The 23,729-nt window shown below is 42.0% G+C and overlaps 1 protein-coding gene across 16 annotated transcripts in view; it reads left to right on the forward strand.

Moving 5' to 3' along the window:
- Positions 1-23,729, forward strand: part of lhfpl2b (LHFPL tetraspan subfamily member 2b) — a 197,455-nt gene that overhangs the window by 119,081 nt on the left and 54,645 nt on the right. For 9 of the 16 annotated variants that reach the window (XR_009513075.1, XM_059974468.1, XM_059974471.1 and 6 more), the window contains one exon: positions 8,906-9,013. The exons of the other annotated variants lie outside the window; for them this stretch is intronic. The gene's annotated coding sequence lies outside the window, so the exon portion shown is untranslated. The remainder of the gene's footprint in view (positions 1-8,905; positions 9,014-23,729) is intronic. 16 annotated transcript variants of the gene reach the window in all.

The following is a 23,729-nucleotide window of genomic DNA, read 5'->3' on the forward strand; positions in this document are numbered from 1 at the left end:
GTATTACTCTTGCTTTCTAAGACTTGTTGAAAGTATTCCTCTGCTAATTCTGTAATTATTGAACCATCAAAAAAAGTGAATGCACACAGTGTTTAGTGTATTACCACAGCACAACTCCAACCATTGGCACAATGAATCAGCTTTTGCTTAAGAATCAAAAATACAATTGGTCACATCTATATCCTCAATTACTCCTTCACTTATTGGGTAAAACTGTTATTTATCAATAGTTCTTAATGCACTAACATTAATGGTTAATTAGTGAATACTGACTATATTGTGCCTGCCGGCTTGCTATGTCAAACAATGCATAGTCTGTCAGTTAATGTGGCTCACCAGCACAGTGGGTGATGAATAGCTATATTTCAGCTATGCATGGAGCTTCTTGTGAACAGAAACATGTATTACCAACTCATTGGTATACGGATAAAATGTTGAAAACATTGTTGCAGTTTCTAAGCTTATTTCCAAAATGCATAGAAATTGTTTTGAATAGAGTTCAGGAAATAATCTGTGAATTTTTACATAAGTTCTTGCTTTTGAAAGAACATTAGTGAAGGGCAACATAGGGAATAGTATAATGCTATTGCAACACCGGCATCCCAAGTTGATTCCATTGCTACCTGTGAGCAGTTTGTGTGTTCTTCTTGTTTCCTCCAGGTACTCTGGTTTCCTCCCACATTGCAAAGACATGGGGGCTAATCGGTGTAATTGGGTGGTGTGGACTTATTGAACCAGTAGGCCATCTCGCAGTGCTCATCTCTAAATGAGTAAATAAATACATGAAGAATCTCAGAGTGCTGTGTTTGTAATGGATTTCTGCATGGATGTGTGTATGATGCATCATTATATAACTTGCAAATGTGTATACACAGTGGTCCTACATGGTGGGTCATCGCACATGAGTATATGAGGAATCAGCTTTATTTTGCACATTGATCACATTTTATATATGAAGGTGTGCAGCTTGAAAGAACTGTGCGTGCATGCGTTTTGGAGAGTTGCAGCAAAGCATGCTACGTATAAGAAAGATAGCCATGTGTTTATATACATGAAGAATTACTCTGTGTGTTTTACATCCTGAGTCAGAAAGTTTGCTATATGCTGTGTTTAAACCCATCTGATTTTGCTCTGAATAAAGAATCCCTGGCAAGTGTATTGCTTTTGAACGATGGGGTTTTATCTACACTCTTTGTCAGCTCTCGTGACTTTTCCTCTTCACAAAGTTGTCTTTGCTTGACTTAACATGAAAGAGTGTTGTTGCTCATAGTTAAATTCACCATTGTATCTGCCAAGGCAGCTGAGCAGTTTCTTGATCTTCATATTAGTAGGCTATTTAATAACTCAGCCAATAGCACAAGAACAACAGAATAAGTTTGTACAAATTGGTTGGTTGACTTCAGTTACCTTGTCTCAGTGTCTTCCTTCAGCTTTTAGGCAACTCAATCACCGGACACTCCTAAGTGGCAGTATTGGGACAGATAATTTCAGTGGTTTTACCCTGACCTTTCACTCTACAGCAGCGTGACACACTTTCATTTCACTGGCTTGAGTTCCACCAGGTGTTGTGTTATTTAAAAAGCTTACTGAGAGTGAGAATATAGAGCACTACAGCACAGACCCCTTGGCCCATCTAGTCCATGCCCAACTGTTTTTTGCCTAGTCCTATTGACCCACACCTGGAACATGGCCCCCTCCCTTTCAAATATTCATTTTATCCAAGCAAGTGAATGAGGAAAATTATTAAAATTAATCAGCCTCCACAAATGTGATGTGGAGAATTTTTTGTTTGGATTGAACATCAAGACTTTTTAATATTTTTTTAAAAATCTGTTTTAGTATTTTAAGTTCAGGTCTGTAATGTTTTGCTTGGAACCAGTTGTTACCAGTAGTGCATACGGCAAAATTCACCACTGGAAAAGCTCTCCCCACCGTTGAGCACATTTGCAAGGAGTGCTGCCACAAGAAAGCGGCTCCATCATCAAGGGCTACTACCAATCTGGCCATGTTCTCTCCTCACCGCTGCCATTGGAAAGAAAGGTACAGGAGCCTGGGTCCTAACCACCAGGTTCAGGAACACTTATTACCCTTCAATCATCGGACTCCTGAACCAGCGTAGATAACTTCACTCACCTCAACACTGAACTGATTCCACAAGTTATGGACTCAATTTCAAGGACTATTCTCATTATTATTTATTTATTATTTTTCCTTTTTTGTATTTACACAGTTTGGATATTGGTTGCCTGTCCATCGCAGGATAGTATATGGTGACATATACGTACTTGAAGAATAAATTTACTTTGACATTTGGAGAATATTAGCTCATTCACAAGCACGCCTGAAGTCTGACCTGACAATAAGCAAATGCTCAATGTATAAACACATACAAGTGTTGCACAGTGCAACAAATTTTATGTTTTGATTTTTGTTTGAGATTGATTGAGAAGTCCAGGCAGTGTGTGCAGAACATTCATATTTACAGCTTTCCTTTTAACCAAGTCTGAAAGGATTTATTACCTAAATGTTCCAGTCTTCTAGCACTTATAAATCATTTGATTTCTCCTTTTTACCCTATTGTATGTTAACTTCAGTGTAAAGAAAAGCTGCTGATCTTAATCTGGCAGGTGTCCTTTGTAATGAAGTTACTGTGGAGGGTAAAATCTAAGGAGAATTATTCTTCAGTAGTGGTGAGGGCCACAGCTGTTGTTGAGATGCTACAAAAAGGGCTCTGTGTTGGTAAATTGACCTTTGGGTACACATAGTGTGAAATGTGAAAGCAGAATTAAAGCCAGCAGTTTGGAGGCTAGACCCAGAATTAGAAATCCTGGATAGAATGGTAAATGCCTATTCAAAGAATTTCAAAATGAACTGAACTTTTTTTTAAAAAAAGGATAAATAAAGATGCTAATTTTTAAAATTCGGCAGCAAGTGCAGAAGTTGGGGGAAATGAAGAAAGGTGATAATTGAGAAGGAAAATACTTGAATCTTTAGATGTTCATCCTCCCTCACTGTCATGAATCCTGGTTGTCATCTCCTAACCCCCCCCCCCCCCCCACCTGCCTTCACAAGTCCTGGTCCCCTCACCACCATGTATCTTGGTCTTTCTTTCCCCCGCCCCCACACTGCTCCTCTCACCACCATTCACTGTTGATCCCATCTGAAAATATTGACTCCTTTAGATGGTCTGTTTATTGTTGTTTTTGTCTTGCACTATAACGCTGCCACAGGACAACAAATTTCACAACATATGTCAAGGATTACAGATTTGATTTTGACAGATTCTACCAGTTGCCTGTGCACTAGGGGGAATTTACAGAGCCCAATTATCCACCAACCTTTGGGATGTGGGTTGAAACCAAAATTCCTGAAAGAATCCCATGTGACCATGCAAACTCCACAGAGACAACCGTGGGGTCAGAATTGAGCCTGGGTTGCTGGAGTTATAGCCGCCACTCAATTATTGTGCTGCTCTGCTTCTCTGATTTTAATACAACATTGTGACTACCGGAATTTGAGTAATTATACAGACAAAGTAAAGTACGGCACAGAAACAGGCCCTTTGGCCCATCTAGTCCATGCTAAACCGTTTTAACTGCCTACTCCCATTGACCTGCACTGTGACCATAGGCATCCACAACCCGGCCATCCAATTATGTTTTTATTTGTCACTAATAGTGAGTAGAAAATTAGCAGATTCTTGATTTGGTTCACAGATGGTGTTGTGGAAGTGAAAATTCATGCCCTTGCTCAATCTGGCTTCCAAATCCACAGAAGTACAGCAGAATTTTCACTTCCCTCAGAAATGGCTCATCTTACCACTCAACTGAGTAGGCAATATAAACTAGTCTTGTCAAAAGCACCTATACCCTCTGTGAGCTGAATTTCGTCCTTTATGTTTAATATATCAAAGTGTACACAAGCAGGGGAATAAATTTGTACGTGTATATGTGAAGCAGACATGTAACACTTTATCATGAGTTAAACTGTGGCTAGGAAGCATTCATCTGTTGGGCAACATGGAATTGTGCAATGGATGACTAATAAGCAAACTAGAGCAACAATATCTCTTTACAATCGAGTTTCATTTGGTAGAGCTGATAACAAGGAATGCTGATATTAAGACTTTACAGTTTAGGTGGGATTTTCCAAGATGTGTGAAAAGTCCAGAAAAAAAACTAGCACATCCTTTGAAGCTACAGCAAGAAATCTGCAGAACTTTAAGAGAAAATTTCTGTGTTTTTTCATCCCATCTGCAGTAAGGTGCGATTGGTGTCTCAGGTGCTTATGGTTCAGGAAGTGAGCAGAGAACCAAATGGTGAAGGGGAGGCAGTCAGCGCACATTGCCTACACTTTCTCATTGGGATGATTTCTCATTGTGACTGACTTGGTATATATCCCGTTCTCTGTCAATCAGCAAATGCAAATGCTGTTATTATAACTGAGCATTTTTCCCACAATAATCATGTACATTAAAATAAAGTGATTGATAGAACAATTCTGAATGAGAAGGTAAATGAAGTGCTAGTGATCCTAATCCAAGATGGCGGCGCAACGCAGCTTGCAGCGGCCACTCCGGAGCTGATTATCTGTTATTTGTGAAGTGGGGTGCCTTGTGCAATCATAATCGATTGAAAGCAGACGTGGGAGCACGGAGGAACATCGGGATATCTCCAGGAAGACCTTCTTCATTGCTGCTGCTGCTGTGATGTCCGGGACTCTGCTGTGAAGAACAGGCCCCCAGTCCTCGGGGTCGCGTTGGCGGGGCCGTCTTAATACACTCGGCAGAGGATGGTACTCGGAGAAGCTGCACCGGAGGGGATGGTCGTCGGCTTGGAGGTTTGATGGACTTGGAATCTGCTCTGGTCAGTTCACTTTCACTGTGTGCTGCGTCTGTGAGGCTGAGTCGGGCAGCACCGTGGAAGTCCATAGCGGGGGTATTCCCTGCTGCCACCGGCGTGGGATGGCGAGTCTGTCGGGACCCCGGGGACTTGTGGAAACTATGTGGTGATTTCTTTTGAACATCTTTGGACCATTTTTACTGTGCCCATGGTCTGGTTTTTTTTAATCAATTATGCTATTGAACTGTTGTAACTATATGTTGTAACTATGTGGTTTTGTGCAGGTCTTGTAGCTTTAGTTTTTGGTCTTGTTTTGTCTGGTGGATTTGGAGCTCTGTTCCAGGGAACGCGCTGAGACGGTAGCGCGATATTAATATGCAGCAGCCTCTCCGGACTCTGGATTGGGGATTGCCAAACGTTATGTGGATTTTCTGTTGTAGTCTGTTTTGTCATGTGCTTTTGTGATATCATTCTGGGGGAACGTTGTCTCATTTTTTAACTGCATTGCATTAGTGGTTTCTAAATAACAAATAAACTGAAACTGAATCTGAAGTGGAACGTACAGCAAGTTGTGGAGCTTAGCTGACAAGGGCCAACCCACCCTGGTCCTGGTTCACACTAGCAATCCATGTCTCTGTACTGTGCCTCCCAACATAATCACCAATGCCTTAACCTTGAATGCACAGTTGACATTATGACTTGGCTGGGTTTTCCTGTACCAGCTCTTCTGTTGGGAATGTGTAAGGGTCTCCTCAATGAGCCAGGAGAGAAAATCTATGGCAATTGTAAATTCTGCCCTGGTAACCAGCTAAGACGAGAATTGATGGTGGTCTGGCAGGATGCCAAATTCTATTCTCATTCAGTTTACCCTCTGCAACAAGAATTGTTAAATAGCAGTCAGTCAGGAACTCCTTTTTCCTCATTCCATAAGACAGCGTTACTATGGCTAATTATAGCCACCCCACGGTCTCCTTTTTTCTCCAGCCAACGTTAGCTAACTGAACACAGGCAAAAGATTTAACCTTGAACTGTGTGGTCTGTTCTATTCAACAGCTCAGTATCTCGCCCACTGGGAAGAGTTGAATAAGATTAGCGAAATTGACAAAAAACAAACCCCATAGCTTGGGGCCAGGACTTTCCTGATTTCTGCTGCATTCATCACAGGGGTCATTGAGGAAGCTTTGTACTATTTCAGCACATTTTCAGAAACACGTTTCATTTGTATTAGTTATTCATTGGGCCTGGCTTTCACAGTCAAGGCCAGCATATGCTGTCCATCCGACTATTCTCATGCCTTGAGCTTCTGCATTTGGTAGTGGAGCTATTCCTGCAGTGCTGTCTGGTAAGGAGTTGCTGCGCTTGAACCCATTAACAATAGATTTTCTTAGTTAGGCTGGTGTGAGGGTTGATGTAATGTTAGCAGTAGTGTCTTCGTGTGATGTGCTGTCTTTGTTATCCTTAATGATCAGGGGTCTAGGTGGTGCTGTGAAGTATTCTTGTCAAGTAACTCCAGTACTTTTCCTACACTGAGCTTTCTTAAGTGTTTTTCTGTCAGGACCTAAACTGCTGGCTCATTATCCAGGCAGTATTTTCCGTTCATTGAGATGAAAAGTTTTGAGCTGAAACATTGGCTCTCCACTATCCTCCACTGACACTGCATGACCCACTGAGTTCTTCCATCATTTTACTCCAGATTCCAGCAAGCAGAGACTCTTTTATCTCCACTGGGCTTCCCATTCATTTTCCTTGTGATCTGCCAGATTTCTGGTTGTTTTTCGATGTCACTTGTCTCTATGAGCGCTCTTCTTGTAGGGCTACTTTATTGATCCCAAATAAAATTACAGTTTCACAGTAGCATTTGAAATCCATAGATATAACTATTAGAAGAGAAGCAGAAAGAATAAAAAAAATAGCTTTTCACTATTTGGAAATTACCATTCTCTTTAAGATCTATGCTATTTTGACACACAAAGTGCTAGAATTCTTTGAGGAAATCGCAAGCACGATAGACAAAGGAGGATCAGCAGATGTTAACTTGGATTTTCAGAAGGCCTTTGACAAGGTTCCTCGCATGAAGCTGCTTAACAAGATAGAGCCCACGGAATTACAGGAAAGGTAGATAAAAGACGGGCAGTGGTAGGATGGCAAGTGCAATGTTAACCTTCATTTCAAGAGGACTAGAATATAAAACCAGACCTGAGGCTTTATCAGGCATTGGTCGGTCCGCACCTGGAGTATTGTGAGAGGTTTACGTCTCCTTATCTAAGAAAAGGAGCGCTGAAATTTGGAGATGGTCCAGAGGAGGTTCACAAGAATGATTCTGGGAATGAAAGCCTTAATGTATGAGAAGTATTTGATGGCTCAGGTCCTGTGCTCACTGAGGAATGGGGGTGTGGGGGAGGGCTCATTGAACCCTATCAAATATTGAATGGCCTAGATAGAGTGGATGTGGAGATGATGTTTCCAATAGTGGGGGAATCTAGAACAAGATGGCACAGCCTTGGAATAGAGGGACATCCATTTAGAACAGATGAAAAGGAATTTATTTAGCCGGAGGGTGGTGAATCTGTGGAATCATTGCCACTGACAGCTGTGGAGCCCATGTCACTGGGTACATTTAAGGTGGAGATTGATGGGTTTTTGTTTAGTCAAGGCATCAAAAGTTATGGGGAGAAGGTGGGAGAATGGAGTTGAGAGAGATAGTAAATCAGCCATGTTGTAATGGAGAAGCAGATTCGATGGGCAGAATAGCCTAGTTCTGCTCCTACTGTATGTCTTATGGCTTTAGCTTGCATTTGCAGCATTAAATTTCATCTGTTGCTATTTTGCACATTTTCTTACTGTTTTAGTTTTCTGTTTCCAGCTTACTTTGTTTCACTGTCAAGCTTGTATTCTTGGCTTTCAAGGCCATTTGTAGATGCAGTGCATAGTTGAACACCACAAATCCACTGGTCAATACTTGAATATCTGGCCATGCCATACGGTGGTCTTCCATCATTGATTTCCTATCCAGATCAGTAAGTTGTATTTAGTTTTAATAAATTGCCTTCAATCTCAAGTGTTTAACCCTTATCCCACAATCTCTTATGTGTGTCCTTATCTAAAATCTTCTGCAGATAATTAGAGGGTCTCTTGTTTGGGTTGATCATTTGGGTTGCGGGAGCATTAACTCCTATATCATTCAAATATGAATGTTGTCAAAATTGTGTAGATCGTGAACACTGAGTAGTTCCACGAATAATTGTGGCAAAGATTCTGAATCATTCTAGAAAAATATACCCAAACAGAAGTCATGCAACATATTTAAAATAAAACATTGAATATCTTTTGAAGTTGTACGTAGAATGCTGTGTTGTGCAGGTGGTTAATGCAGTGAATTGCTTTAATACATTGCTATCTATCATCATTCCCCCATGTCCCAACTCGTTTAATATCACAGAATTCCACAGTATTAAACCACATATTCTTTTCCATTCAAGTTTTTAATGTTTAGTGTTGTTCTCGTTCTCTCTCTCTCTCGTTACCTCCCTGTCTCTCTCATTACCTCGTCAATGAAGAAAGAAAACTGATGATTAAAGTGCAATTCAAATCAAATGCTTTTTAAAAACAAACTCATATGTCAATGCTCAGCTCCCATTGATATGGCTCAGGACGGCTTACTGTGAAGAGTAAAGCTGGCATAAGTGTGTTGCACAAGGTTAAGGCAAACAGCTTGACAAGATTTATAAAAACTTCATGAATTGGGAATATAGTCAACATACAAAGTAGATGTTACATTTTTGAGCAAGCAGGAAGCTTTTAGTGCACAGTTAAGGAATATGAGCATGGGTTTAATTTGCAAAATCATTTGATCAATATCATTTTGTCTAAGGGATATTAAGGGAGTAAACTCTGAACCAGTCCAGGCAGAAGAAAGTAATATTCCAAGGCATCTTTGTTTTAATTTTAAAATTAATGCAATTATGTGGCATTCCCATGCAGATTAACTGTTAATATTTCAACTTGGTAGCCTTCCCTCCGAATAAAGATCTGATATGATGTGCTTCTGTTTATGCTTCTAACAGATTGAGCATCGTATCAGTTGAGGCCTGTGGACCTGTAGACTCTAATGGCAACTGGTTGCCCTGAGGAACTGTGCACTGCAGTGGTCTGTACTGTATGTACCCCGTGAGGTATGGCTGTATGCTCATCATTTAAATGCTTAAATCAAAATTATTTCAAATGAAACATACTAACTACAAGGTATTTGAAATCCACTCACTTAATCTTAAACAAGGCAAAAATATCTGGCTAGGTTCCAGGTCCTGTAGGATAACTCTGACCAAACTCTTATCGGTTACTCATAAGATGTTAAATTAACCTGATATAATTTTGGATATAATTCTTTATAGGTCATTATCAATGGGAAAGAAGGAATCCTATACTTGCCTTTCTTTATTATTTGCAACAGAAATTACAGATAAGGTGGTGAAGTGAACGTGGTGCATAACTGGATCTTTCAAAGGTCTGTAAGGCACATGTAGCTAAAGTCATTAGCAAGTGGATTAGAGAGCAAGTCATGGAATGAATTGCTAGCTACCAACAAAGTGGGCTCTAGGGGTCAAAAGTAAATAATAGAAAATGCTGGAAACATTCAGCGAGTTAGGCAGCATTTTGAAAAAGCAAACAGTGAATGCTTCAGGTCTGAGACCCTTGATCACAACTGGGAAAGAGAAAATTGAATTAGTTTTCATTAGAGAGAAGCTGGTGAGTAGATGGATAGAACCAATTCTGATGATCCAGATTTGAAACATTAACTGTTTCTCCTTCCACAGATGCTGACAGACCTACTGAATGTTTCTAGCATTTTCCGCTTTGGGTCAAAAGTCATTGCATACACTGGAGAAGATGGGAAGTGGGGTGTTCAAAGGGGACCTCTGCTGGGACAAGTACTATTAAGCAGAGTCTCCATTTTATGCAGAGACATTGATGAAGTTGGGGGGTGGGGGGAATAGACTTACCAGGACTGAGAGTTGTGCCTACAAGGATATATTGTGTAATCGAGGCACCAAGAGTTAGAGGTATAATTTCAATATTTGCGCAGCAGAGTAATAAACTCATAAACTGCAAATAAGTTTCCATTCAGGTAAGTGATTATAGTGTTGGGTAATGTAATTGGTGGAAACGTACAGAATTCACAACCACTAACATTAGGTTGGGGTTCACTTTAAAAGGCTGGTCTGATGCAAAGGTAAAGGATTTTTGATGTGCTTTGTTTCAGTATTTGCTCTTCAATAAATGCTCTCCACCATTTTACTTGTGAAACCATGCAATAGAATCCAGAGGGTAAACTGATTTACCTGGTGAGGATGTTAGTTAGTAACTTGCCGCCAGGTGGAGTAATGAAGCTGGTTACTGGAGTGTACTTAAGAGGAACACGATAGAAGGGTAAAATGAAGTAACTAGGGATGAGGCTTTGGAGGAATCTAAACATCAGCATAAAGCATTTTGGCTGAGGTATTGGTTAATTCTATGAAATTTACTGGCAGTTGACACTTTAGTTTGACAAATATGAGTCCCAAGGTAAACAGAATTCTGCTCATTTCTATAAGATTTGACTCGGCAATGTGGCTTTGTGGAGGAAGTCTCAGAGGACAATTTAAAGAATTATGCTGATCTGATCTGTCTTCACTAGCCTGTCTTGGCAGAGGTCCAGGTTTGAAAGTCCAAAAGCATGATGATTGCTCATTGACATGAAATATCAACTATTTTTCTTGCCTCTAAGAAAGAAGTTTGCTCAACCCTGGTCATGAGGACAAAGCTGGTGTGCAAGCATAAAAAACAGATGCAGAATAGGCCTTGTGACTGAATCACCATTCTGTAAAGTCCTGGCTGATCTTTTGCAGAGCAACATGCGCAAAGTGCTGGAGGAATCCAGCAGGTTGGGCAGCATCTGTGGAGAGGAATAAATGGTCAATATTTTGGGCTGAGACCCTTCATCAGGAGTGAAAAGTAAGGGGGCAGCAGAAGACTGGAAGATGGTAGGTGGGACCAGGAGAGGGAGAAGGTAGGTGGGTGGGGGAGGGGATGAAGTGAGAAGCTAGAAGGCGATAGATCGAAAGGGTAAAGGGCTGAAGAAAAAGAAATCTGGTAAGAGAGGAGAGTGGCTGATCTTCCTTGATGACATTTCCCTCTACTGATTCGATTTTCTTTGATTTCCTTCATTTGGAAAATCTTAGTGATCTCCTTTTGAATCTACTCAGTGACCAAACTTCAAACTTTAAGTAACTCTGAAAGTTCTCCTCATCTCAGATTTGAACAGTTGACCCTTTAATACTGCAACGTAAAACAAATCAGTCAGGAAAGCATTATCCCTGCATCTAACCTGTTACACTTTTAAAATAGTTGTGCTTCAATGAGATCATCTCTCATTCACCTAAACTCCGGATGGTGGACGCCCAGTCTACTTAGTCTGTCTTCCAGGAGCACACACTCCTGCCAGCAATCAACCTGTTGAACCATTACTGAATTCCCTCTTTTGCAAGTTTATTCATCCTAAGGTGGGGACACCAAATCTCTACACGGTATTCTAGACGTGATGCCACCATTGGAGCCATTAATAACAGGAGCAAGATATCTCCACTCATTTATGCAAATGTCCTTATAATAAAGGCAAACTTACTGTCTGTCTTCAATGCTTGCTACACCTGCACGTTAGCTTTTGGTGAGTTGTGTACAAGGACACCCTGGTCCTACTGAATGCAACACTGTCTATCTCTCACAGCAAAAATAATCTGCTTCTCTGTTTTCTCTCGAAGAGGATAACTTCACATTATTAATTCACCCCATAACATCTCGTTCCACTAAAATCTCATCCCATCTCACAGCTGCAATATTTTTTCTTTCACATTGTTGTTCCCACCTCTTCACCTCCTCCACTCATCTTGTCTGAAAACTCAAACTGGACATTGTGAAGCAGCTGGTGTCGGCTGAGTGGTGAGGCATGTGGCCACCAGGCAGTGAGCTGCTTCCTAACTAGGGTGTCAATTCCTGGGCACTGACGCAACCTGCTTCTTGTACTGACAGACAGCTGATATCCTCTAGGCTCCTCCGTCACCTCTTGTTGGAGGTGGTTCCTCTATGATAACACACTCATTTGCACCAACTACCATTCTATGTTGCCTTCGTAACTTCCACAGTGAGCCATATGACGATGAGATCACTCGGCCTAGTTAATGGCTGTGGAAGAGCTGATGGGAGGCAGAACCTTCGGCCAAGTGCCATACGGAATAGTGGAGAGCAGTTGTCTCTGGGAAACATCCTAGACTCGTGTCACTGGAAATAAAACTTGCTCCTACTACAGGATTTGAGAAGCTAATCTTCCTTTCTGTCAGCTGGTCATCTTTTCCAATTAGATTGCTTTGATAAAGAAAACCTAATTGTTATCTACAGAATAGGTTCAGTGATCAGGAAATAAATGCTGTAGGTGCTGCAGGATATTATGGAAACTTTTAGAACCCATTTCCTCTTGCCATGTTTAATAGCATATCCTGTACTTTTCAAGTGCTGACCATTCAAATATGTTTCCACTAGCTTCCGAATGCCAAGAATGATTTTTTTTTACAGTGGCTCTCACTGACAATCTACTGTGCTCATGAGAAGAGAATTTTCCTTTGTCATACTCTTGTAGAAAAACACTTGGCAATTGAAACAATTTACGGCTTCACTCTTCGTACTTTGTTTTTAAACCAATGGAAGATTAACTGTGGGAGTATTACTTTATATCACATGCTCATAGAGTACAAGTTGGGAAGGTTCCAGGTGCTACAATTAACATAATTTAGAAACTTTTTAGTAATGACATAATCCCATTGCTTTCCATGATGTCTCAATTCCTAATTAAGTCACAGAGGTATTGAATCCTGTTATGAAGATATTATCATGAGATCTCTATCTTTTTGTGTGGGTAGAGCCAGCTTAAATGTTCATGTGTTTCATTCACAAATCTTTATATATGTGTTTTTGAGACTTTCCATTGCTCGTGGTCGACCGTGGATTGGCTGCCTATATGATACGCAAGGCAGAGCAGTACAATGTGGAGAGAAGCTGTTGTCTCCGTGCAGCTGATGAATCACGAGGAACGACAGAGACATCGCAGGAGTTGCCAGTAAGCGTTGATCTGCCTTAGGGACTCCAGCTTCTGACTTTTCCCTGTGATTTACTCCTGAAACCTTCCCCAGAGCTTTGAGATCAGGGTTTTCCTTCTCCTAGCTGAGCTGCCAACCATGGCTGACAAGCCTCATCTGCCCACAGTGACTTATCAGTAGTGAGCTGAAGGTCATCAGGAGGTTCTTGGTCTTTCTCATGGAAATTTTTCTTTGGAATTGCTTCCACTCTGGTTTTCTGGGGTTTTGAAGTGACTATTGAAACCAAGTTGGAAACTGCAACTCCCAAGTTATCTTTACAAAACTTTCTGGAGTGAAACACTTCAGCAAAGCTCACTACCTACAGATGGAGGTGGAAGAAGAGTCCAAAGTGTTTCTCACCATAAACAGACACAAAGGGGTTTATCACTATAATAGACTTATATTTGGAGTAACTTCTGCACCTGCACTCCAGCAGAAAGCTAAAAACCAAGTGCCTCAAGGCTGTCCTGGCTCTCAGTGCTACATGGATGACATCATTGATAGTGGTGTGGGTGACAAGGGACATCTCCAAAATCTCAAGACAGCTTTAAAACTATTAGAAGATTATGGGCTCCAAGCATGACATAACAAGTGTGAATTCTTTAAATCAAGCTTCACTTATTGTGGTCACACCATCGAAGCACAAGGATTACACAAGTGAGCTGAGAGAATTCAAGCAGTGGAGGATGTCCCAAGGCTAAAGGATGTGTCTTAGTTGTTGTCCTTTTTATGATTTGTCAATTACTATAACACGTCTGTGCCAAACCTGGCTACTCTTCCAGCCCTTGGACCTGTTACTGTACATCGGAAAGAAATGGCAATGGACAAAGCAATGTGAGGTGGCTTTCCAAACTGTAAAGGAAGTAGTGCCATCAGACACTACTCACATGTTATGGGTGACGGAAGTAAATGCTCCATAGCTTTTCATCATGTTCCCTTATTGCTGCAGAGAAAACTCACACACAGATTGATAGTGAGACATTGAGTCTGGTTTGGGGTATAAAACGTTTCAACCAGCACTTGTATGTGAGTGAGTTTACCCTCATTACTGATCATCAACTACTAGTGTCCATTTTCAATCCACAGAAGGGTCTTCCACCAACAGCAGAAGCATAAATGCAGAGATGTGCTCTGTTTCCTGGATGACACAATTAGCAGGATTGAATTCAAAAGGATGACTAATCATGCAGTCATTTATCCCTGCAAACAGCCCAAGTTGTATGCCTGCCCGTACACCTCCATTCAGGGCTCCAAACAGTCCTTCCCAGTGAGGCAACACTTCACCTGTGGATCTGCTGGGATCATCTATTGTGCCCATTGTTCCAAATGCAGTCTCTTCATTATGGGCAGGGATAGAAACATAGAAACAGAGAAATATAGAAAACCTACAGCACAATACAGGCCCTTCAGCCCACAAAGCTGTGCCGGACATGTCCTTACCTTAGAACTACCTATGCTTACCCATAGCCCTCTATTTTTCTAAGCTCCATTTATCTATCTAGGAATCTCTTAAAAGACCCTATCATTTCTGCCTCCACCACTGCCGCCGGCAGCCCATTCTAGACACACACCTTTGGATGATCCAAAGGGAAACCGGGAAAGACTCCACACTGTCTCGGGTCTACATGGTCACCAAAGATGGTTGGAAAGTGCAGCCCCATTCTTACCAGCACCGAGGTGAACTTGCTCTTTGGGGTGGGTTGGGGGGGAAGGGGGGGCTGCCTTATGAAAGGATTGAGAGTTGTACTACCCAAGTAGAGAGCTGAAGTGTTGGAGGAGCTACACGCCGGTCATCTAGGCTTGGTCAGCAGACTAAGCAGCTTGCCTTGTGCCGTTTGGAATGCCAACACATCCAGAAGAAGTCAAGAGCAATGCCTCTCCATCACTGAAAATACCCTGCATTGCCCTGGCAGAGGATTCATGTGGATTTTACCGGACCACTCATGGTCACAAATTCCTTGGTAGTAGTGATGCAGCTACAAAGTGGCCAGAAGTGTTCCCAATGGCCTCCACTACAGCCTCTACACGCTGCTGATGTGTTGAGAAGCCTCGTCTCAAGGACTGGTGTTCCAGAACTCTTAGCCAGTGCCAATGGACCACAGTTTTTGTTACGGAACAGTTTCAGTCATTCCTGAAAGTGAGTGGAATAAGACATATTACATCTGCACTGTACCGGCCAGCTACAAATGACTTGACAAAGAGGCTTGTCCAGAGTCTAAAGAGCACACTACAGTGACACTGAATCAGAATCTCCCTCCCCAATTTCCTCTTTGCATCTCACAATGCAGTACATCCCACAACCAGTAACTCATCAGCTGTGTTGTTCCTGGGTCATCCTTTGTGTTCATGCTTGGATCTCCTCAAACACAATCTCAGAAGGACTATGCCAGTCAAATGGCAGAGCAAAGTGAGGGCTCCTCAAACAAGGAGGTTTGATGTTTTACTTCTGGACAAGCAGTCCTGGTGAGGAACTACAGAGGTGATCAGAAGTAGGCACTTGGAAAGGTTAAGGACAGAACTGGACCACTCTCCTACACCGTGGAGATTGTATATGATGTCATCTGGAGATGATGCATCGATCAGTTGAGGAGGGCAGAGTAAATTGTAAGAAAAGAAAGGTGGTCAGCACTGTCAGAACCACTTCCTGCATCAGCTCCTACAATCACCGTGGAAGTGCTGCCGGGACCTCTTGCTGCTCTTGTGTTTTTCTTTCCATCAGTTTTGGAGTTACAAAGCATAACGTACACAGTTGACATTCCAGTCCGAGGTACTTCATGTTGCTAACATATAATGCTTGTGTGGCATTTGTGGGATTCCAGGCCCTATGAGTGGCCCTTCCCCAGTTCAGGACTTGGCACCCTTGAGCACATTTACAAGGAGCATCCGTCACCAAGGATCCCCATCATCCACCCATGCTCTCATCTCGCTGCTGCCTTTGGGAAGGAGGTACAGGAGCTTTGGATCCCAGACCTCCAGGTTCAGGAACAGTTATTACTCTTCAACCATCAGGCTCCTGAACTAGTGTGGGTAACTGGACTGACTTTAACACTGAACTGATTCCACAACCTATAGAACTATTTTCAAGGACTCTACAGCTAATGCCCTCAACATTAGTTATTTATTTATTTATCCATCCCTTTTTTTGGTACTTGCTTGGCTTGTCTGTTCCCTCCTGTCCTGTCCTGATTTTCACAAGCTGTTCTCCTAACTTGAGCTACAGAAATAAAGACATGTTCATGTCTTTGGCACCTACAGACAACTTGTTACTACATGGGGTTGAAGGGAGCACAGGAACATGGGGGAAGATTGCCCATCTTTAAGCCGGTTTCACTCTCTCTCGCTATGCTGGGAAAAGTGCAGATGTTTTGGATCTACTCCTTGATCTGTTCCTTATTGCCAGAGAAACTGCTAAACTGTAAATCAATATACTGAACTTGCAGTGTGAATTCAAAATTGCCATTTCTGATTTATCTGCACCCCTCCCCCACCAACCAACGAACCATAGTGAATAATGGTCTATTGCTACTCCTAGGCAGTTTTTTTTTCCACTGCACAGTATATAATTGATTAAAGAGCTTCTGTCCTTGTTGGTATTTGAAGTTGTTTCAAATTTACATCAATGAACAGTGTAAACTGGAGTGGTGCTTTAATGCATGTAATGCATGTGGCATCTGGGTTCGTGGGTTTCCCCTTAAATATTCATGCTGCTTTGGTGAACCATCTCTGAGTTGAGTTATCTGATGATGTGTAATGAAACCAGACAGCATCATAAACTCGTCCTGCTTCAGATTTGAGCGCAATGGCTCATGCACCGTCTCCAGCTGACCGAATCTCGGTAAGTTGCACCTTTGCCCTTGAGCTCTGACTCGGTGCTGTCGTGAAGCTGTATTGTCTAATCTTGAACACGTATCACTTGGCATTCCGAATGGCCAAGCTCTAGTTCTGCTGTCAATTATGTAAGTGCGAGCCATATGTATCCCATAAATGGATTACATGCGGATGGAAAATAAATAGCTTTTTCATGCTGATAAAACCACACTGGCAAGCAACGCAGTCATGTTTAGAATTTTATTTTCCTGCAAGTCAGCACTCCGTGAAATGTATGTGCAGTTACGGGGCATAAGACATGTTGCGAGAATATGGCTGCTGGAGTGAACAGTTAACAAACTTTGATTTGCTGCAGTGAGAGAGGACTATCATTCAAAGGCAGGCTGCTGCCTGGCGGAGTCGTACAGCCGAGGGAGCACTGCTCTCTGAACATTGGAATGGCTTTCGTTTTGGAATGACTTGGCTCTCGCTGACCTGTGTAATGTTGGTCAGAAGTTGCACCTTGACGTTGAATGTGATTGAATTAACCTCTCCACTGTGTGTGCAGAAATGGGCTTTCCAGCCCCCTTGCCCTATTCTGCCCTTTCGTGAGATCTTGTCTACTGTGTCTCTCAATAGCAGTTTCTTGCCTTTGTTACACATCACCATTGATGTGGCCTTTGAAAGCTGTAGTTAACTCAGTAACAGTGGTATTTTAGGAATATGTGTGTGCCAGATTTTAATTGCCTTCATGTGAAAACAGAGATTTGGTTATGAATAGTCTGTGCTTAATGCTATGCTGTCATGTTCAGGATCCCTTTGCCATGGAAAATAGAGAACTACAAAGAACTTTAATAAAAACTTCACTATTTAAAATGTCTTAAGACCACCCCTTGACCTTGCAAACTGAAGAGAAAGCCAGCATTTTTGTACAATACCTTCATAACTTAACACTTTAAGCGCTCATATTATACTTCTGAATGAGCACAAGCCCATACATTGTTTCTGAGGTTTGGTGTCAAAAAACAAATGAAAGGCTCTCCACCATAAAATAATAGTTTCTAAAAATATTATTTTTCGAAATGTGGCTACTGCCTTTATGCCAGCATTCTGAGCTCCTCCCAGTACTGGTGAGCTGCCATCTTCAACTTCTGGTGAAGTACTCCCATGGTGCTGTTAGTTTTGGGTTCCAAGGATTGAACCCAGTGATGTATTTCTGATTTGGGACAGTTTGTGACTTGCAGGGGAATCCTCTCATCATGGTGTTCCCGTGTATCTGAAACCCTTAGCATTGGTGGTAGAGGTAGCTGATCGAGTCACAGAAAAGTACAGCACAGAAACAGCCCATCCAGTCCATGCCAAACCATTTAAATTGTCTACTCTCATCAACCTGCACTGGGACCATAGCCCTCCATACCCTTTCCATCCATGTATCCATCTAAACTTATGTTGGAAGTTTATTCCACACTTTCACGACCCTCTGAGTGAAACAGTTTCCCCTTTCAAGTTCCCCTTAAACTTTTCACCGTTAATCCTTAATCCATGATCTCTGGTGTAGTCCCACCCAACCTCAGTGGGAAAAAGCCTGCTTGCATTTACCCTATCTATACCCCTCATAATATTGTATACCTCTATCAAATCTCCCCTCAGTCTTCTACATTCCAAGGAATAAAGTTCTAACCTATTCAATCTTTCCTTATAACTCAGGTCCTCCAGACCCAGCCAAATTCTTGTAAATTTTCTTTGTACTCTTTCAACCTTATTTATATCTTCCCTGTAGGTAGGTGACCCAAACTGGACACAATACACCAAATTAGGCCTCACCAATGTCTTGTACAACTTCAACATAACATCCCATCTTCTGTACTCAGTATTTTGAATTATGAAGGCCAATGTGCCAAAAGCTTTCGTTACGACCCTATCTACCTGTGACATAGCTTTCAATGAATTATGGACCTCTATTCCCAGATCACTTTGTTCTACTGCACTCCTCTGTGCCCTAACGTTCACTGTGTCAGACCTACCCTGGTTGGTCCCACTGAACTGCAACACCTCACACTTGTCTATCTGCCATTTTACAGCCCATTTTTCCAGCTGGACCAGATCCTGCTGTAAGCCATGATAGCCTTCCACCCCCCACAAATCTTGGTGTCATTGGCAAACTTGCTGATCCAGTTAACTACCATCAACCAGATCATTGATATAGATTGCAAACAACAATAGGCCCAGCACCGAACCCTGCAGCACTCCACTGGTCACAGGCCTCCAGTCAGAGAGGCAACCATCTACTAATACTCTCTGGCTTCACTCATAAAGCCCATGTCTGATTTGGGAAGTACTGTCAGAGAAGCTTGGTGAATAAATACGGTGCATTTTGTAAATGTTATGCACACTACAGCTACTGCATATCAAGGAGTGAAGAGGTTGCCAATCAATAAGGTTGAGTATTGAAGTAACTACACTTTTGCACATTTTTTTGGTAATTCCAGGATAATAATTGGCTGGTTGAATTGGCTAGAAGCTTGAGAGTTCAGGAGCACTTCCTCAATATACCACAGTCAGCATGCCCCCTTAGCCCTTGCTGTATCTGGTGTTTTCAACCATCTTTTGATGTCACTTGATTTGGCTGGAGAGTGGCCCCTGAAATGGTGGTGATGATAGGAAGAGTCCAAGATGGATCATCCACCCGGCACTTTTAGCTGAACCTGGCTGTGTAAATCTCTCAGCAGCTTTTGCACAGGAATTCTGAGCTTTGACACCATCGAGGATGGGGATGTCTTTGGAGCCACCACCTCCTTTTAGTAAATGTTGTATAATACCTGCTATTCTACCGGATGGCACCTCAATCTTGGGTACATCAGATGCTGCTTCTGGCTTCCCATTCTGCCCTCAGTGAATCAGAAGGATTTCTGAGGTTGGTGGCAATGGTAGAGCAGGGGATATGCTCTACCATATCTATCATAAGGTTACAGGTTGTGGTATGGTATATCTTTTACTGCTGTTGATGGGTTGCTACACCTCATGGATGTCCAGCTTTGGGCTACCTGAGCTACGGGTTTGAGAGAATGTCCAGATTCATTCTCTTCCTTTTTAGCAAGGTGCCACTGTCTTGCACAAAGATAAGTGGTTTAAAGACAGGAATTCCAACCCCTATGAAATAATGGTCATTATTTTGTTTTTCATTTCTATATTGTGTGCATTTGAATTTCTGGGATCCTAATTCTAAATCAGTTCCGCAGTTCTTGATAATACATCTTTTGAGGAAATGCACAGGGAATACACCCTCCCTTTCTCTTCTATTTGCTGGGTTTGCAGCTGATGTTGGTGTTGCTGCCAGGTTGATTTATTGACTCTGTGAGCTCTCTTTTCATTGATTTTATGACGCTGTGCATTTTATCTGCAACCAGAAAGCACTGAATATTAAGTCCCATGTTCTGGTTCTTGCTGAGTGAGATTCTTTGTGACTAGGGCAACTTGACCGGGTGCTTTGAACTGAAAGAGTGTTCAGTGAGGTTAAGACTGACAACCTGCCATACCACCAATTGGATTGTGATTTACTGTAAGTCAGCTGACAGAGTAGCATTGATGGCCATATGCTGTTCTTTGTCTGGAGTCTCAAAATTGGCAGAACACAACTCTGTACCCTCGAATACACTAGAGCTGCAAAATAGCACTCATTGTTACAGCTGGCAAGTCATTCACTTTGACCTTGGCCAAAGAATGGACAGCTTAATGAATTGAGGATTAATATTTCTGAATTTAAGGGAAAATAGTTTAGGCTGGATACAGTACTGGGTGGTAATTTTCAACGTTTATACAGCAACTATTAGCAAATGCCTTTGCCTTTGTTTCCGTGTCTGTGGAATAGCAAGACAATGGTTCCTTTCTTTGTGAGTGTGTGTGAGCTGCAGGAGTTTCTCATCTAGTAGCAATGCATAGGGGACAAGTTCAGATTAAATGATTTTTTTTCCATCGGCTGTGAACAAGGAACCATTAACAAAATCGTTGTAGACCCGTCAGTTAAGTCGGAACTCTGTGCCTTTCAGAATGCAAGTACCTGGGCTCCTTGTCTAATATAGGTTGAAGCGCAAAGAGAGTCCTTTTCATCAAAGGTAAGTGGTGGCAGCTAAAGCTTTGAATAGGTAAGTGTGATGTGAGGTGCTTTCCTCAGACCACCATTTAGGATCCACAGCACCCCAAGCTAATGATAGGTTGATGCTCCTTCAGGGAAGATTCCAGAACCAGACGGAAGGAATGCTTTGAGTCACAATTGAATGAACCGGATTCAACTGCTACAGATATCATCATTAAGTTCATCCCTCTGCACTCTGAAGAGCAATCACTTGCTGAAGACCCACTCTTTCCTGTCCGAAAAGGACTAAGTCCTATAATCAGACAAACCATGCAAACCACAGGACCAGAAGCATGACACAAGTCTACCAAGTGCAGACCTTGAAAAGTGGTGAGTGCGTGGAATGGGCTGCCGGCAACGGTGGTGGAGGTGGATACGATAGGGTCTTTTAAGAGACTTTTGGATAGGTACATGGAGCTTAGAAAAATAGAGGGCTATGGGTGACTCTAGTAATTTCTAAGGTAGGGACATATTCAGCATAACTTTGTGGGCCGAAGGGCCTGCATTGTGCTGTAGGTTTTCTATGTTTCTATGTTTCTATGTTGCTTCAGTAGCTAGTCCTCTCAAAGAGTTGATGCCTTCGCGAGACTCCACAGGTCCATCCATCGACTGTTGCTTGCTTCTTTTGTTTGCGTGATCTGTTTTGTGTTTTCTTTTTGGGCACGTGGGGTTGGTCTTATAGTTTCTTAATTGGATTCTTTTGGGTTCCTTGCTCTTCGACCGCCTGTTAAGCTAACAAATCTCAAGGTTGTATAATTTATACATTTGTTGATAATAAATGCACTTTGGTAGTTAGAATCTTTGACAGCAGCTGACAGAAAGATGTCTAGATTCAGGTCATCCGGGTTCACCTCCCAACAAAACCTTGAGCCTCTCTGCTGGTCGATGTGGACTTTGTGGCCAGAGATGCCTGTTTCCATGCTGCATCATCTACCTTCACTGACTTCAGAAGATCCTTCACAATATAGGAGATTATTGATGCCCTGATGCCTGTCTCTTCAGTGAAGCGATGTTTCACTTACACTAAGACCAGTGCAGTGGACAAGGTGAGTGGGTGCTGGATTTAATACTCAACGAGTATCTTCTCCAAGCTCACCCACAATCAGAGAACACTATGCACATGTTGAATTGAATTGACTTTATTACTTACGTGCTTCAAATACATGAGGAGTAAAAATCTTTATGTTACATCTTTGTTCAACTGTGCAATTATAGTAATTTATAATAAATATTATGTACAAACAGGATAGTCAATATAACAGAAACACAGTAACATCAGCCTGAATTAATCAGTCTGATGGCCTGGTGGAAGAAGTTGTCCCAGAGCCTGTTGGTCCTGGCTTTTATGCTGTGGCACCGTTTCCCAGATGGTAGCAGCTGGAACAGTTTGTGGTTGGGGTAACTTAGGTCTCCAATGATCCTTCGGGCCCTTTTTACCCACCTGTCTTTATGAATGTCCTGAATAGTGGGAAGTTCACATCTACAGATCTGCTGGGCTGTCCATACCACTCCCTGCAGAGTCCTACGATTGAGGAAAGTACAGTTCCCAAAGTAGACAGTGATGCAGCCAGTCAAGATGCTCTCAATCATGCCCCTATAGAAAGTTCATAGAATTTGGGGGGCTATACCAAACTTCTTCAATCATCTGAGATGGAAGAGGTGCTGTTGGGTCTTTTTCACCACACAGACAGTACGTACAGACCACAGGAGATTCGCGGTGATGTGTATGCCGAGGAATGTAAAGATGTTCACCCTCTCAACTCTAGTCCTTCATCTCAATGTCAATATAGAGGTCACATGATCGGAGTAGCAAGCTATCCATCACATTCAATCAGGCAGTGGCCAGCTTGAAGGAAAAGCATTCTGCCATTAAGAAAGAAGGGGAAAGTATTTCCTGCCTGCTTATAGCTAGTCTTAAAGGCAGTGATCAATTTAGGTTCAATTGACATTGGCAATCCTCGCTCTGGAGTGAGTGAATGTGTTTTAAATAAAAGTAGATTTGGCTCACTTTTGATAGTTTGCCTATGAGCAGATAGCTGCTTAGAACTCCTGAATGAGCTTCTGTATGTGGAAATTTGCCACCAATGTGATGTGAGGAACCAAGGCTTTGGGTCTACTCTGGGTTGCTCCGGGGAATCGGATCTAAGGACTCCATTTGGTTTGAAATGCTGCTGCTGTTGCTCGATTCCATTGTTTCCATGATTTGTTTTTTTTCTATTTCTCTGCACAGAGAAGGCTGGGTTTGGTCTCTTTTTTTAAAAACTGGATTTTTGGGTTTCTTGCTTTGCAGCAGCATGTAAACAAACAAATTTCAAGTTTGTATAATTTATACATTCTTTGATAATAAATGTACTTTGAACTTTGAGCTTAAATATGAAGATGGGAATTCAAGAGATTATATATATTTATGGGGATTGTTGACTTGTTAGACCTATTAGTATTGATCATATCAGGAAGTGGAGGTTCTTGTTGTATTTACTGCAACCGTCTGCAGATTTGCCTTTCAACGGTAACAGTATGAAGCAGTCTTTCATTTTCTGTTGTTTGTACCACAGTAACTTCTGCCAAATATCAAAATGAACAAGCAATGGATGTCCAGCAGGCAGGGTGGCTTTGTCCCAGTGCATAATGAATCAGCAGCCGCCTATCACTCAACCAGGTCAAGAAGTTCAACAGATTCCGATTTATTTATTTACCACATGTAGAGCAAAACATGCTGTGAGCATGCACTGTGTGTTCATATAGTGAATTAACAACCAACACAACCTAAGGATGTGCTGGGGC

The sequence above is a fragment of the Hypanus sabinus genome, chromosome 7, assembly GCF_030144855.1.
Source record: "Hypanus sabinus isolate sHypSab1 chromosome 7, sHypSab1.hap1, whole genome shotgun sequence".
NCBI lineage: Eukaryota > Metazoa > Chordata > Chondrichthyes > Myliobatiformes > Dasyatidae > Hypanus > Hypanus sabinus.